Here is a 13,322-nt window from a genome sequence, read left to right on the forward strand (position 1 = left end):
AGCAAAAAAACAAAACATGTTTTCCTCTACATCCAGACCACCGATCACCTCTATTGGTACCCTTCGCTTTCTCAGAGCCTTGATCACTCCACAGTACAAAGTGAAAGCCCAGTGTAATGTTGTCCTTCTCCAAAGCACTGACCTTCTGCCAGCAACTAGAAAGTTGACCAGATCAGACCAGACCCTTAGATTAATTTAGACCCCAGATCAGACACTTAAATTAAAAACTAGAACAAACCCCTAAATCAGACCTCAGTTAAGCAACTAAATCAGAGCCCTGTCCAGATCCCTAAATGGGATCCATATCAGACACCTAAATCAGACCCCAGACCAAAACCCTAAATCAGACTAAAGAACTTATTTCTCCTCAATCCCGGCTTCTTCTCTTCAAAACCTGGCACACAATGTCCTGACGCTACTTATCATCAGGACCATGCATGCCCCACCGCACACAAGTCCTGATGCTGCTGCTTAGAGAAAGGCCCTTGTATGTATCACCACTGGCCAGTGTCAAGAGGTTGTATACCAGGCCAAGAGGGCACTAATGTGACAGAGGGACAGTTGGACTGTTAGAATCCCCTAGACTTTGGGATTTGCTACAACTGTGACCGCTGCGACCAATATAGTTATGTTATTGCCTCCTTTACACTCAATTTGTTCTGAGTTATAAAACACACATTAAAACCATCATGAGATTCAAGCGTTTTTTTGTGCTGTTTTTTCATGGTTTTTTTAGGTGTTTTTTTATTTAGTGTCGTTTTGCACAGAATTTTTCTTGGCATTTCTAAAGTTCCAAAGTGATGTGTGTTCAGTAGACATTCATTTATTTATTTTTGTTACTTATATAGCGCTATCATTGTCTTCCGCAATGTACAGAGGATTGTCCTCACTCACTGTCCCCTTTAGAGCTCACAATCTAAATTCCCTATCTGTATGTTTTTGGGTTGTGGAAGGAAATCGTAGTACCCAGAGGAAACCTACGCAAACACGGGGAGTACATACAAACTCCATGCAGATGTTGTCCTTGGTTGGATTTGATCCCAAGACTAATGTAAACTGCTAGGTGTATTGTCACGTACTCCCTTCCTTCGGCTCCCTCAGTCTCCAGGACGTCGAGAGTTACTCGCTCGGGCGTCGCCCGGCCTGGCAGACTGAGGCAGTATGCAGCCAATAGGAGCTCAGGAGCGTCAGGCCAATCAAAGCCTGGCTGATGTTCCTGAGCTCCCGCCCTCTCCTTATTTAGTTCAGCCTGGGGTAATTGGCCTTTGCCTGTAATTAGAGTTACCTAGCCTAGTGCTTTCCCTTGTTTCAGACTCCCCTGAGTGACTCGCATTTAGACTCCTTTGTGACCCCTGACCCCAGCTGGACTCCTGACTTTTCTTTGCCTTCTGACTTTTTGTTTTTCCGCACTCTCCCGGTTTAACCCTGCCTGCCTGACTCCGCCTGTTGTGCCCGGACTTGTCCGTGGTGCGATTGCCCTGCCTCTCCCTCCGTGTACTTCCCAGGTGACCCTTTGATATTTCGTGCTGTCTCTGTCCTATCCGTTTGTCTGTTTCACTTGTACTAGTATAGGGAACGCCGCCCAGTTGTGCGCCGTCGTTTAGGTTGGGTTGTACAAGTAGGTAGGGACAGAGGTTTGGGAAGAACAGGGACCTCACTGTTTACCATGTATTTGTTCGTGACATGTATATTATAAACAAGCCGTTTCATGCTTTCAATGAATAATTATTTAATGGACTGAAATGTTTTTGCTGATGGGCCATGCATGTGGCACATGCAGACTGCGCATTCAAGTAGGTCTTGGTTTTCTGGTGCATAAAGCCAGGAGCTGTAGCAAGGCTTATAGGATAGCTAACAGAACATGGCAAGGTAAGTTCCTTACAATATTGATGCAATATTTCAATAAAGCGCTGGTGGTATCATAGTGGTCCTACTTTGAACATTTAAAGAAGAAGAAGCGGGCTACTGTAGGTTGCTCTCTGCTTTAGTTTCTTAGGACCTGGGATGCAGGCTAGAAGAGCCCAATGGGTCAACCCCAGCCAATTTAACTATCTAGTCTACCTGTAGCGTCCACTGCCGCGACCGACGGGATTTTTTTCACCCCCCGACGTCCGCAGCCATGGATCTGTGATCGCTGGCCCGCATCTCCTCCCCAGGAGACGCCAGCGCTCACTTACGCTCCGTTCTGCTGTGTCCCGTAGGGTGCGTGCGCGCACTTGTGCCCGGCCTTAAAGGGCCAGCGTGCACACATGAAAATAATCATCTATTAACCCATGATCACCCTGGACTATAAAAAGGGCTCTGCCCTTTTCTCATTGCCTGAGCGTTGTTGTGTTTACCCGTGTTAGTCTTGAAAATGGTTCCTTAGTGTTATACTGTTCCCAGTGTTCCTGTACCTGCTACCTGTATCCTGTATCCCGTGCTACCGTTGTTCCTGTGCCTTAGAAAGTTGGAGTCATGTTGTGCCATCGGTCACGCCTGCTGTGTTACACCACGCCTGTTGTCCGCTGCCATAATCCAATCTGAGCCTAGCCGTTGCTACTGTCTGAACTGCTACAGGTACCCTTGTGCTTGGACTATATAGACATTGACTTGGTACACTGTTTGGCCAGCTGCTATCCCGCTATGGCGGTACGGCCCAGTGGGTCCACATACCCACAGATCGTGACACTAACCAATATGGAGCTACCTTAGTTTGTAGTTTCTTCTAAAATGTGAGGCATAACCTAGTTAAAAAAGGAAGCTCACATTGTAAATATGTAAGATGCTACTGAGTGATAAATAATTATATCAAGTTTTCCACTGTAATTGGAATTGCTTTGTCAGCTTACTTACAAACAAATCTCATGATAATATTCCTCCAAATAATTTTTTTCTGAAAACAAATTCATTTTATCAAATAACTCACTAATATCAGGGGTACAATCACTACTGTGAAAAAACCCACTGTGCTCAAAAGTATTTTTCAAAGAAAGATAAAAGTAATTCATCTGCTGATTCAATTGTATAGCCTGTGGACGAACACACTTATATTCATATATGGGTTTAATGTGTTTAATGGTTGTGGCCATATCAGATCACTGTCATAGCATAGACTCATGGAGTAGCCAGAAATTCCTCTAAGCACTCCAAGGCAGATATTGTATGATCTCAATAAGCTGTCAACTACACTCATTCCCCCTCTATTCTGACCCTACGCGTTTCCATACACAGATTTCATCAGGGGTCTGTTATAGATTAGAATTATCTGACTGTCATGCCAGCTATTTAATGGGCTGCATGGGCTATTCCCTCATTAATCCCTCATCAATTAAGGAGGTAAAAGGTCTGGAGTTGATTCCAGGTGTGGCATTTGCATTTGGAAGCTGTTGCTGTGAACCCACAACGTGAGGTCAAAGGAGCTCTCAATGCAAGTGAAAAAGACCATCGTTAGCTGAAAAAAATGAAGAAATCCATCAGAGAGATAGCACAAATGTTAAGAGTGGCCAAATCAACAGTTTGGTATATTCTTGAAAAAAAAAAGAGCGCATTGGTGATCTCGTGAACTCCAAAAGGCCTGGACGTCCACAGAAGACAACAGTGGTGGATGATTGCAGTATCCTTTCGATGGTGAAGAAAAACCCCACAACATCTACCCAAGTGAAGAACACTTTCCTGGAAGTAAGTGTATCAGTATCTAAGTCTACCATAAAGAGAATATTTCATGAGAGCAAATACAGAGGGTTCACCACAAAGTGTTCAGGGATATACTTTATGCTCAGATTCAACCAAATGCAGCAAGGTTGATTGGACATCACTTCACAGTACAGATGGACAATGACCCAAAACATATTGCGAAAGCAACCCAGGAGTTTTTTAAGGCAAAGAAGTGGAATATTCTACAATGGCCAAGAGAATCACCAGTTCTCAACCCGATCAAGCATGCATTTTACTTGCTTAAGACAAAACATAAGGCAGAAAGACCCACAAACAAGCAACAACTGAAGACAGCTGCAGTAAAGGCCTGGCAAAGCATCACAAAGGAGGAAACCCAGTGTTTGGTGATGTCCATGGGTTCCAGACTTCAGGCAGTCATTGCCTGCAAAGGCTTCTCTACAAAGTATTAAAAAAAAACAACATTTTATTTACACTACCGTTCAAAAGTTTGGGGTCACCCAGACAATTTTGCGTTTTCCATGAAAACTCACACTTATATTTATCAAATGAGTTGCAAAATAACTAGAAAATATAGTCAAGACATTGACAAGGTTAGAAATAATGATTTTTATTTGAAATAATAATTTTCTCCTTCAAACTTTGCTTTCGTCAAAGAATGCTCTATTTGCAGCAATTACAGAATTGCAGACCTTTGGCATTCTAGCTGTTAATTTGCTGAGGTAATCGGGAGAAATTTCACCCCATGCTTCCAGAAGCCCCTCCCACAAGTTGGATTGGCTTGATGGGCACTTCTTGCGTACCATACGGTCGGTCAAGCTGCTCCCACAACAGCTCTATGGGGTTGAGATCTGGTGACTGCGCTGGCCACTCCATTACAGATAGAATATCAGCTGCCTGCTTCTTCCCTAAATAGTTCTTGCATAATTTGGAGGTGTGCTTTGGGTCATTGTCCTGTTGTAGGATGAAATTGGCTCCAATCAAGCGCTGTCCACAGGGTATGGCATGGCATTGCAAAATGGAGTGATAGCCTTCCTTATTCCAAATCCCTTTTACCTTGTACAAATCTCCCACTTTACCAGCACCAAAGCAATCCCAGACCATCACATTACCTCCACCATGCTTGACAGATGGCACCAGGTGCTCTTCCAGCATCTTTTCAGTTGTTCTGCATCTCACAAATGTTCTTCTGTGTGATCCAAACACCTCAAACTTCGATTCGTCTGTCCATAACACTTTTTTCCAATCTTCCTCTGTCCAATGTCTGTGTGCTTTTGCCCATATTAATCTTTTCCTTTTATTAGCCAGTCTCAGATATGGCTTTTTCTTTGCCACTCTGCCCTGAAGGCCAGCATCCCGGAGTCGCCTCTTCACTGTAGACGTTGACACTGGCGTTTTGCGGGTACTATTTAATGAAGCTGCCAGTTGAGGACCTGTGAGGCGTCTATTTCTCAAACTAGAGACTCTAATGTACTTGTCTTGTTGCTCAGTTGTGCAGCAGGGGCTCCCACTTCTCTTTCTACTCTAGTTAGAGACTGTTTGTGCTGTCCTCTGAAGGACAGATGGCACACCGTTGTAGGAAATCTTCAGTTTCTTGGCAATTTCTCGCATGGAATAGCCTTCATTTCTAAGAACAAGAATAGACTGTCGAGTTTCACATGAAAGCTCTCTTTTCTAGCCATTTGGAGAGTTTAATCGAACCCACAAATGTAATGCTCCAGATTCTCAACTAGCTCAAAGGAAGGTCAGTTTTATAGCTCCTCTAAACAGCAAAACTGTTTACAGCGGTGCTAACATAATTGCACAAGGGTTTTCAAGTGTTTTCTAATCATCCTTTAGCCTTCTAACACAGTTAGCAAACACAATGTACCATTAGAACACTGGAGTGATGGTTGCTGGAAATGGGCCTCTATACACCTATGTAGATATTGCATTAAAAAACAGACGTTTGCAGGTAGAATAGTCATTTAGCACATTAACAATGTATAGAGTGTATTTCTGATTAATTTAATGTTATCTTCATTGAAAAAAACTGTGCTTTTCTTTCAAAAATAAGGAAATTTCTAAGACCCTAAACTTTTGAACGGTAGTGTATGTTAATATTAATATGTCTTTTGAGCCCCTGAAATGAGGAGGCTGTGTAGAAAAATGGTTGCAATTCCTAAACGTTTCACAGAATATTTTTGTTCAGCCCCTTGAATTAAACTTGAAGGTCTACACTTCAATTATATCTCAATGTTTCATTTCAAATCCAAAGTGGTGGCATGCAGAGCCCAAATCATAAAGATTGTGTCACTGTCCAAATAATTCTGGACCTATCTGTACATCGGAGAACAAACACCCTGCAACCATTGCTGGAAGAACACAAGCTGGTGGCGGCAGCGTTATGGTTTGGGGAATTTTTTCATGGCATTCTCTGGGCCCACTTATCCATGTAGAAGGAACCGATTTTAGTATGAATCCATCGTTGCAAATGACGTCCACCCATACTTGCTGTTTGTCTTCCCCAGGGCAGATGGAATCTTCCAGCAACATGCCACACGGCTAGAAATGTCCGACAGTGGTTAAAAGAGCACGACCAAGACTTCCAAGTACTTCCCTGGAACCCTAATTCGCTAGACTTGAACCCAATTGAGCATCTGTGGGACCACCTTGATCGTCTTGTTCACTCTATGAATCCTCCCCCACACACCCTCCAGGTAATGTGGGATACACCAGCATGGCTCCAGATACCGGAGACAACCGACTAGCACATTATTAAGTCACTCCCAGCATTTCTAGCTGCTGTCTGTGCTGCACACGGCAGTTACTCGGTTGGATATTAGCTGGTGGTTATAATAATGTGACTTGACTGTGTATATATTTCAAGCAAAAAGTATGATTTTTATCTTATTGTAGAACATATTGAGCATTTGCATTGCCCCTTATACATCATAACCAATAGACAAAGACAGTTTCTATTAACAATGGTGATTACCCTATGGAGATCTACGTTTGGTTCAGTAGAACTGCAGGAGGCTGTTGTAGTCATAATTCGGCCATGAAAAACTGGCCTAAATCATCATAGCCCCTCTGATGAAATTTTATAAAGCATCTCTTTTAGGTAAACAATTGTGCAGCACTGAATATGTTAATCTAAGCACACAAGTCCATTGCCTTGAGATTAGAAATTCTCTAAAGAGGTAAAAACAAACATACAGTAAGTGCTATAGAAAGGCCATGGCTGGGAAATTAGCCTTCAGAATAATTGTCTTGATGATCCCTTTGCCCTTGATAGGGCACTTGTGTCTAAAGCCGTATTCCCTCAAGAGAAGAAATGTGTTAACACTGATGAAATCATCTGAGCAAAACAGAGATCTATATTTGCCATAAACAAACAATTAAAACAGAATATAACCATAAAATGGATTGAAAACAATTATTTGCATAAACCTCAAATAATGTCCAAGCGATAATTCATCTATGCAAGTTTGCTTCCGTTTACAAATAATTTTCTGTTGTACTTTTACCACATGTTTTCTAATTTAATATATTATTTGCCAATGAATTGTACAACATGATATTACTCAGAAAAAGTTGTACCATGTTAGCCAGTAAAACTGTATGATGCTAGAAGCTTTCGTTTTGTTGACAAAAGTATTGCAAAATATATAACCGCGAGCTAAGTTTACACGTAGCGTAAATCCTGCGAGTTTCTATCATGAATTTCTGTGCAGGAATTCTGCGCATTTTCGCAAAAGAAATTGACATGCTTCATATTGAGAATCCACACCCCAGGTCAGTTTCCGCACGTCCTTTCTGTTAATTTTTTCCACAGCGCGTAGTTCAGATTGGTTCAAATCTCATCCACATTACTGTTACTGTTATACGCTGTGGAATTTTCGCACTGAAATACCGGACATTTATTTTGTTGTATTATTGCAACGTGTGAACTAAAGATAAAAACACAACAAACAAATGCAATGCATAGAGGCCCCTTCTTCTTTCAGGTTTACAAATGCAAACCTAAGACACAAAGTTTAGGTTCGAGCTCCCAAGGATAGTTGCTGAATTTTGTGTGTGTGCTGCGGGGGTGGGGGGGGGGGTGTGGGGGTTGAGTTATGTTAAAATATCAGGAAAATGTTAAAGAAAAGACCTGGCAAAAATCTGCGGCTGAAACTCAGCGAAAATGCAACATGTGAACATATTCTAACAGGAGGTTTTTTTTAACTTGCTAAGGCCTCATGCACACGACCATAAAAACACCCGTTATTGCGGGTCGTAATTACGACCCGCAATAACGGGCTCATAGACTTCTGTTAGCCACGGGTACCTTGCCGTTTTCTCACTGGAAGGTGCCCGTGCCGTTAAAAAAATAGAACATGTTCTATTTTTCTATTTTACGGGCCGTGCTGCTATACTTTATAATGGCAGCACGGCTCGCAAAAGCGGCCGGCTGCCTGTGGCCGGCCGTGCCCGGCCGTGCTCGTAATTACGAGTCGTAATTACGAGCACGGTCGTGTGCATGAGGCCTAAGGCTGTGCTGGTTACCTTAGTTAAAAAAGTTGTCATATTTGCATTCCCTCTTTGTAGCGGCTCTTCGTCCTACCTTTATTACATGCAGATACTTTAATATGGCATATGAATACGTTTGTCCATTTGGGACTACCCCTCAAAGCCTGTGACGTGTTGTAAATTTATACAGTATTCAAGTGGTGATGTCGCAATGTGAGTACAGTGAAATGATACACTCTATCTGTCCATGATTGGATAGTGATATCATATTTTATGTAAAGTGAATTCATGAATTATATCTATGTGGGTACTCTGTGAAATGCATGGTGAAGGGAGGAGGCACAGTATCTTTTTTGAATACAGAGTGCTGTGCCACCCTACACCTAGATAACCATGGAATGTAACACTCCACTGATAGTAATACACTACTGCCCTGTTAGTTAGCTGCTCAGCTATGAGACATTAGGGGGGGGGGAGTCGCAAATGCAATAAAAAAAAATCTGCGAATTGTGATGCATTTATATCAGTCATGCCTGTTTTTTTCAAAAAAGGAGGTGAAGATTAGCAAAACTGTTGTAAATTCTAGGAAAATGTAGATTTTCCTTTCTGGCACACGAACAGCAGAAGATGCAACAAATTTATTAGTAAATTAGCCACGTTACTCCTGTGGGCTTCATACTAAGACTGGCATGTAAAACTGTCTTAGTGAACCTGCCCCTTAGTGTGTGTAGTGTTTGTGCTGTTGCATCTTATTGGCAGTATGGGAAGTGTCAGAAAGAAACATTTGAGAACAGGGGCGTACATAGAAATTATAGGGCCCTATAGCAAAAGTCAGAATTGTCTCCCCACCCCGGAGCGGCGGTGCTGAAGCTGTGGGGGATTCAATAGGTGAGTATTGTTTTTATTTTATCCACTTTCCCGCTTTAAGCACAACCCTTATTAATAATAATAATAATAATAATAATAATAATAATAAAGTCAGCTTACTGCTGAGTCTCATTCTCCTGCAGTCAGCCAATCTTGTGTGGCCAGAAGAAGGCTCTATGCTGTGGCCGCAGCACCAGATCAATAGAGTGAGAAGCCGAGAGTGAGTGCCAGAGGGGTGGGAGTCGTGGGACACAAATGTCACATGACTTTGCTGGCCAATAAGGAGAACCAGCTTCTCTGCTTATTGGCCAGCTGAACCTTGTGACATTTTTGGGCACAAGGAACTATGAAGATGAAAATGCTGCTGCCTGTCTGGCTGTCTCCATGTGTCTCTATGTTTAGTTAGTTGTCTGTTAGTTAGTCGCTGAGCAAGTGAAAGAAAAATACAGGCAGGCAGAAGCAGAGTAAATTATTGTCACGATGCGGGGTGTGGACCCACTGGGCCGTACCGCGTAGCGGGGATGGCAGCTGGCCAAACCGGAAGGTACACAGTTCAATGGTTCAGCGAGAGTACCTGAGGCAATCGTAGGCAGTGGCGAGGCGGACACGTCCAGAACCAGGCGGTGGGAAGTCGTTCGGTGAGGCGTAGCAGGGTAGCGTAGACTGTAGCACAGCACGGTAGGTAGCACAGCACGGCAATAGCACTAGGTAGCACGGAAACAGGATACGGAATACAGGAGCAAGGTACACTGGGAGGATGGAAGACACTGGGAGACCATAAGCAAGACGAACAACGGGAAAACTAACAACGCTCTGGCAAAGGGCAAGAGGGCAGAGCCCTTTTTATAGCCCAGGGCATCCTGGGCCAGATTGCAGTTTTTTGCAAAATGCACGCACTGGCCCTTTAAGGTCGTGCACGCGCGGGCGCGCGCACCCGCCGGAGACACTCGGAACCCGGAAGAGAGTGCCGGCGCCTGACTGGGGGACGACGCTGCAGGCAGGTAAGCTGTCCATGGCCACGGCCGTCGGGGTTAACGACTGATCGACGGGCCGTGGCCATAGACGTTACAATTATGAACCATAGCTAGGACCTAGGGCCTGGGGCCTGGGGCGAACACCTGATAGCATTACAGGGGCAGGGCCATTTCCCACTGGGCCCTCTGCCCCACGAGCCCTGCAGCAGCTGCGTGGCCTGCCTCAATTGGAGGTACGTCACTGCTTGAGAACACTTGCATTAATGGTGCTGAATAATGTTTTCTTAAAATTTTTGTTGGCAAATGCAACTTGATGTTACCAGAATAAATAAAGAAACACAGCTTGACAGTAAGGGTATGTTCACACGCAAACGTAAAATACGTCTGCAATTACGGAGCTGTTTTCAGGCGAAAACAGCTCCTGAATTTCAGACGTTTTTGCATGTGCAGGCGGTTTTTGCGGCGTCCATTACGGACGTAATTGGAGCTGTTTTTCAATGAAGTCAATGAAAAACGGCTCCAATTACGTCCCAAGAAGTGACATGCACTTCTTTGACGCGGCCGTCTTTTTACACGCCGTCTTTTGACAGCGGCGCGTAAAAAAAAAAAGCCTGTCTGCACAGAACACCGTAAGACCCATTGAATTCAATGGGCAGATGTTTGCCGACGCTTTGGAGCCGTTTTTTCGGCCGTTATTCCGGGCGAAAAACGCCTGAATTACGTCCATAAATAGGGCTCGTGAACATACCCTAAGGATGTGTTCACACTGAGTTTTTTGCTGGAGGAAAATTCTGCCTCAAAATTCCATTTGGGATTTTGAGGCAGATTTTGTCCTTCCTGCACATCGTTTGCCGAGATTTTCGCCGCGTTTTTCGCTCGCGCCCATTGAGTGCTACGGGCAAAAACTCAGCAAAATACACTTTCTCTGCCTCCCATTGATGTCAATGGGAGGTCAGAGGCGTAAACCGCCCCCGCCTCCCAGTGAAATCAATGGGAGGCATTTTCGGCCGGTTTTTGACGAGTTTTGTGGAGCGGTTTCCGCACCTAAAAGCTCGTCAAAATACTCCGTGTGAACAGGGCCTAAGAAAGCTTTGGTACTGTGACTCTGACTTTAAATACATGGGACATCTGGTTACAGTAATATTGCCAAGTAAACGCTGTAGAATTTTGCAAAAGGAACATACTGTTTTTCTATATAGTACTGTATAATTGATCATGGATACGTAGATAAGACTCTTCTAGAAAATGCACACAATTAAAAATATATATATACAGTATATATACAGTTAGGTCCAGAATTATTTGGACAGTGACACAATCTTCATGATTTGGGCTCTGCATGCCACCACATTGGATTTGAAATGAAACAACTGAGATGCAATTGAAGTGTAGACTTTCAGGTTTAATTCAAGGGGTTGAACAAAAATATCCCGTGAAATGTTTAGGAATTGCAACCATTCTTCTACATAGCCTCCTCATTTCAGAGGCTCAAAAGTAATTGGACAAATTTATATTACCATAAATAAAATATTTTTTTAATATTTTGTAGAGAATCCTTTGCAGGCATTGACTGCCTGAAGTCTGGAACCCATGGACATCACCAAACGATGGGTTTCCTCCTTTGTGATGCTTTGCCAAGCCTTTACTGCAGCTGTCTTCAGTTGTTGCTTGTTTGTGGGTCTTTCTGCCTTAAGTTTTGTCTTAAGCAAGTGAAATGCATGCTCGATTGGGTTGAGATCTGGGGATTGACTTGGCCATTGCAGAATTTTCCACTACTTTGCATTGAAAAACTCCTGGGTTGCTTTGCAGTATGTTTTGGGTCATTGCCCATCTATCTAGTGACCCAGTGCCTGTGGCTGGCCATGCATGCCCATGCCATCACACTGCCTCCACCATGTTTTACAGAGGATGTGGTGTGCTTTGGATCATGAGCCGTTCCAAGCCTTCTCCATACTTTCTTCCTCCCATCATTCCGGTACAGGTTGATCTTAGTTTCATCTGTCCAAAGAATGCTATTCCAGAACTGGGTGGCTTCTTTAGATGTTATTTGGCAAAGTCTAATCTGGCCTTTCTATTTTTGAGGCTGATTAATGGTTTGCACAGTGTGGTGAACCCTCTGTAATTTGCTCTCATGAAGTCTTCTCTTTATGGTAGTCTTAGATACTGATACACCTACTTCCAGGAGAGTGTTCTTCACTTGGATAAATGTTGTGGTTTTTCTTCACCATGGAAAGGAGTCTGCGATCATCCACCACTGTTGTCTTCCGTGGACGTCCAGGCCTTTTGGAGTTCACGAGATCACCAGTGCGCTCTTTTTTTTCAAGAATGTACCAAACTGTTGATTTGACTACTCCTTTGTGCTTTCTCTCTGAAGGATTTCTTCATTTCTTTCAGCCTAACGATGGTCTGTTTCAATTGCATTGAGAGCTCCTGTGACCTTATGTTGTGGGTTCACAGCAACAGCTTCCAAATGCAAATGCCACACCTGGAATTAACTCCAGACCTTTTACCTGCTTAATTGATGATGGATTAATGAGGGAATAGCCCATGCAGCCCATTAAATAGCTTTTGAGATAATTGTCCAATTACCTTTGGTCCCTTGAAAAAGAGGCGGCTACATATTAAAGAGCTGTAATTCCTAAACCCTTGCTCAAATTAGGAATTGAATACCCTCAAATTAAAGCTGAGAGTCTGCACTTTAAGCACATATTGATTATATAACTGTATATTTAATATGTTTTGGTAAACAGCTAAAATGCCAAAACTTGTGTCACTGTCCAAATAATTCTGGACCTAACTGTATATCAGCTGAATACAGTATAACACATCATTCACATGACTGTAATAAAACTCAGTACTAGTTCCGAGTTCACCTATCGGCTCCTTCTCTACCTCCCTATGCCTCTGATTTCAAACAGAGAAAGAAATGCACCATGTCCCTATGGATAATGTATTAAAGAGATATTTTCCTCTAGAAGCATTGCTTTTAGGGGAGAACATCTCTTTAAAGTGGCGTCGTATGGAGGTACCAAATGGCAGTACATAGAGTGTCAACAGGTTCTGTGCATAAGGCCCTAGGATCACAAAGAACCAATGTAATCTTCAGTCAGTCCTGGTAGTAACTTACTTCAATATGTTCTGATCTGCGTAACCGGCGACAGGGCCGGCCCTAGGATAGATGGCGCCCTGTGCGAAATGATCTTTCGGCGCCCCACCCCATCATTAAAAAAAAATGCCCCATAAAAAAATTATAATGCCCCTTTAGTGCCCCAATACAGTATAATATTAATAATATTTAATAATATAATATATTACAACCCCTTCAAGGACACA

This window comes from Rhinoderma darwinii, chromosome 1 (assembly GCF_050947455.1).
Source record: "Rhinoderma darwinii isolate aRhiDar2 chromosome 1, aRhiDar2.hap1, whole genome shotgun sequence".
Lineage (NCBI taxonomy): Eukaryota > Metazoa > Chordata > Amphibia > Anura > Rhinodermatidae > Rhinoderma > Rhinoderma darwinii.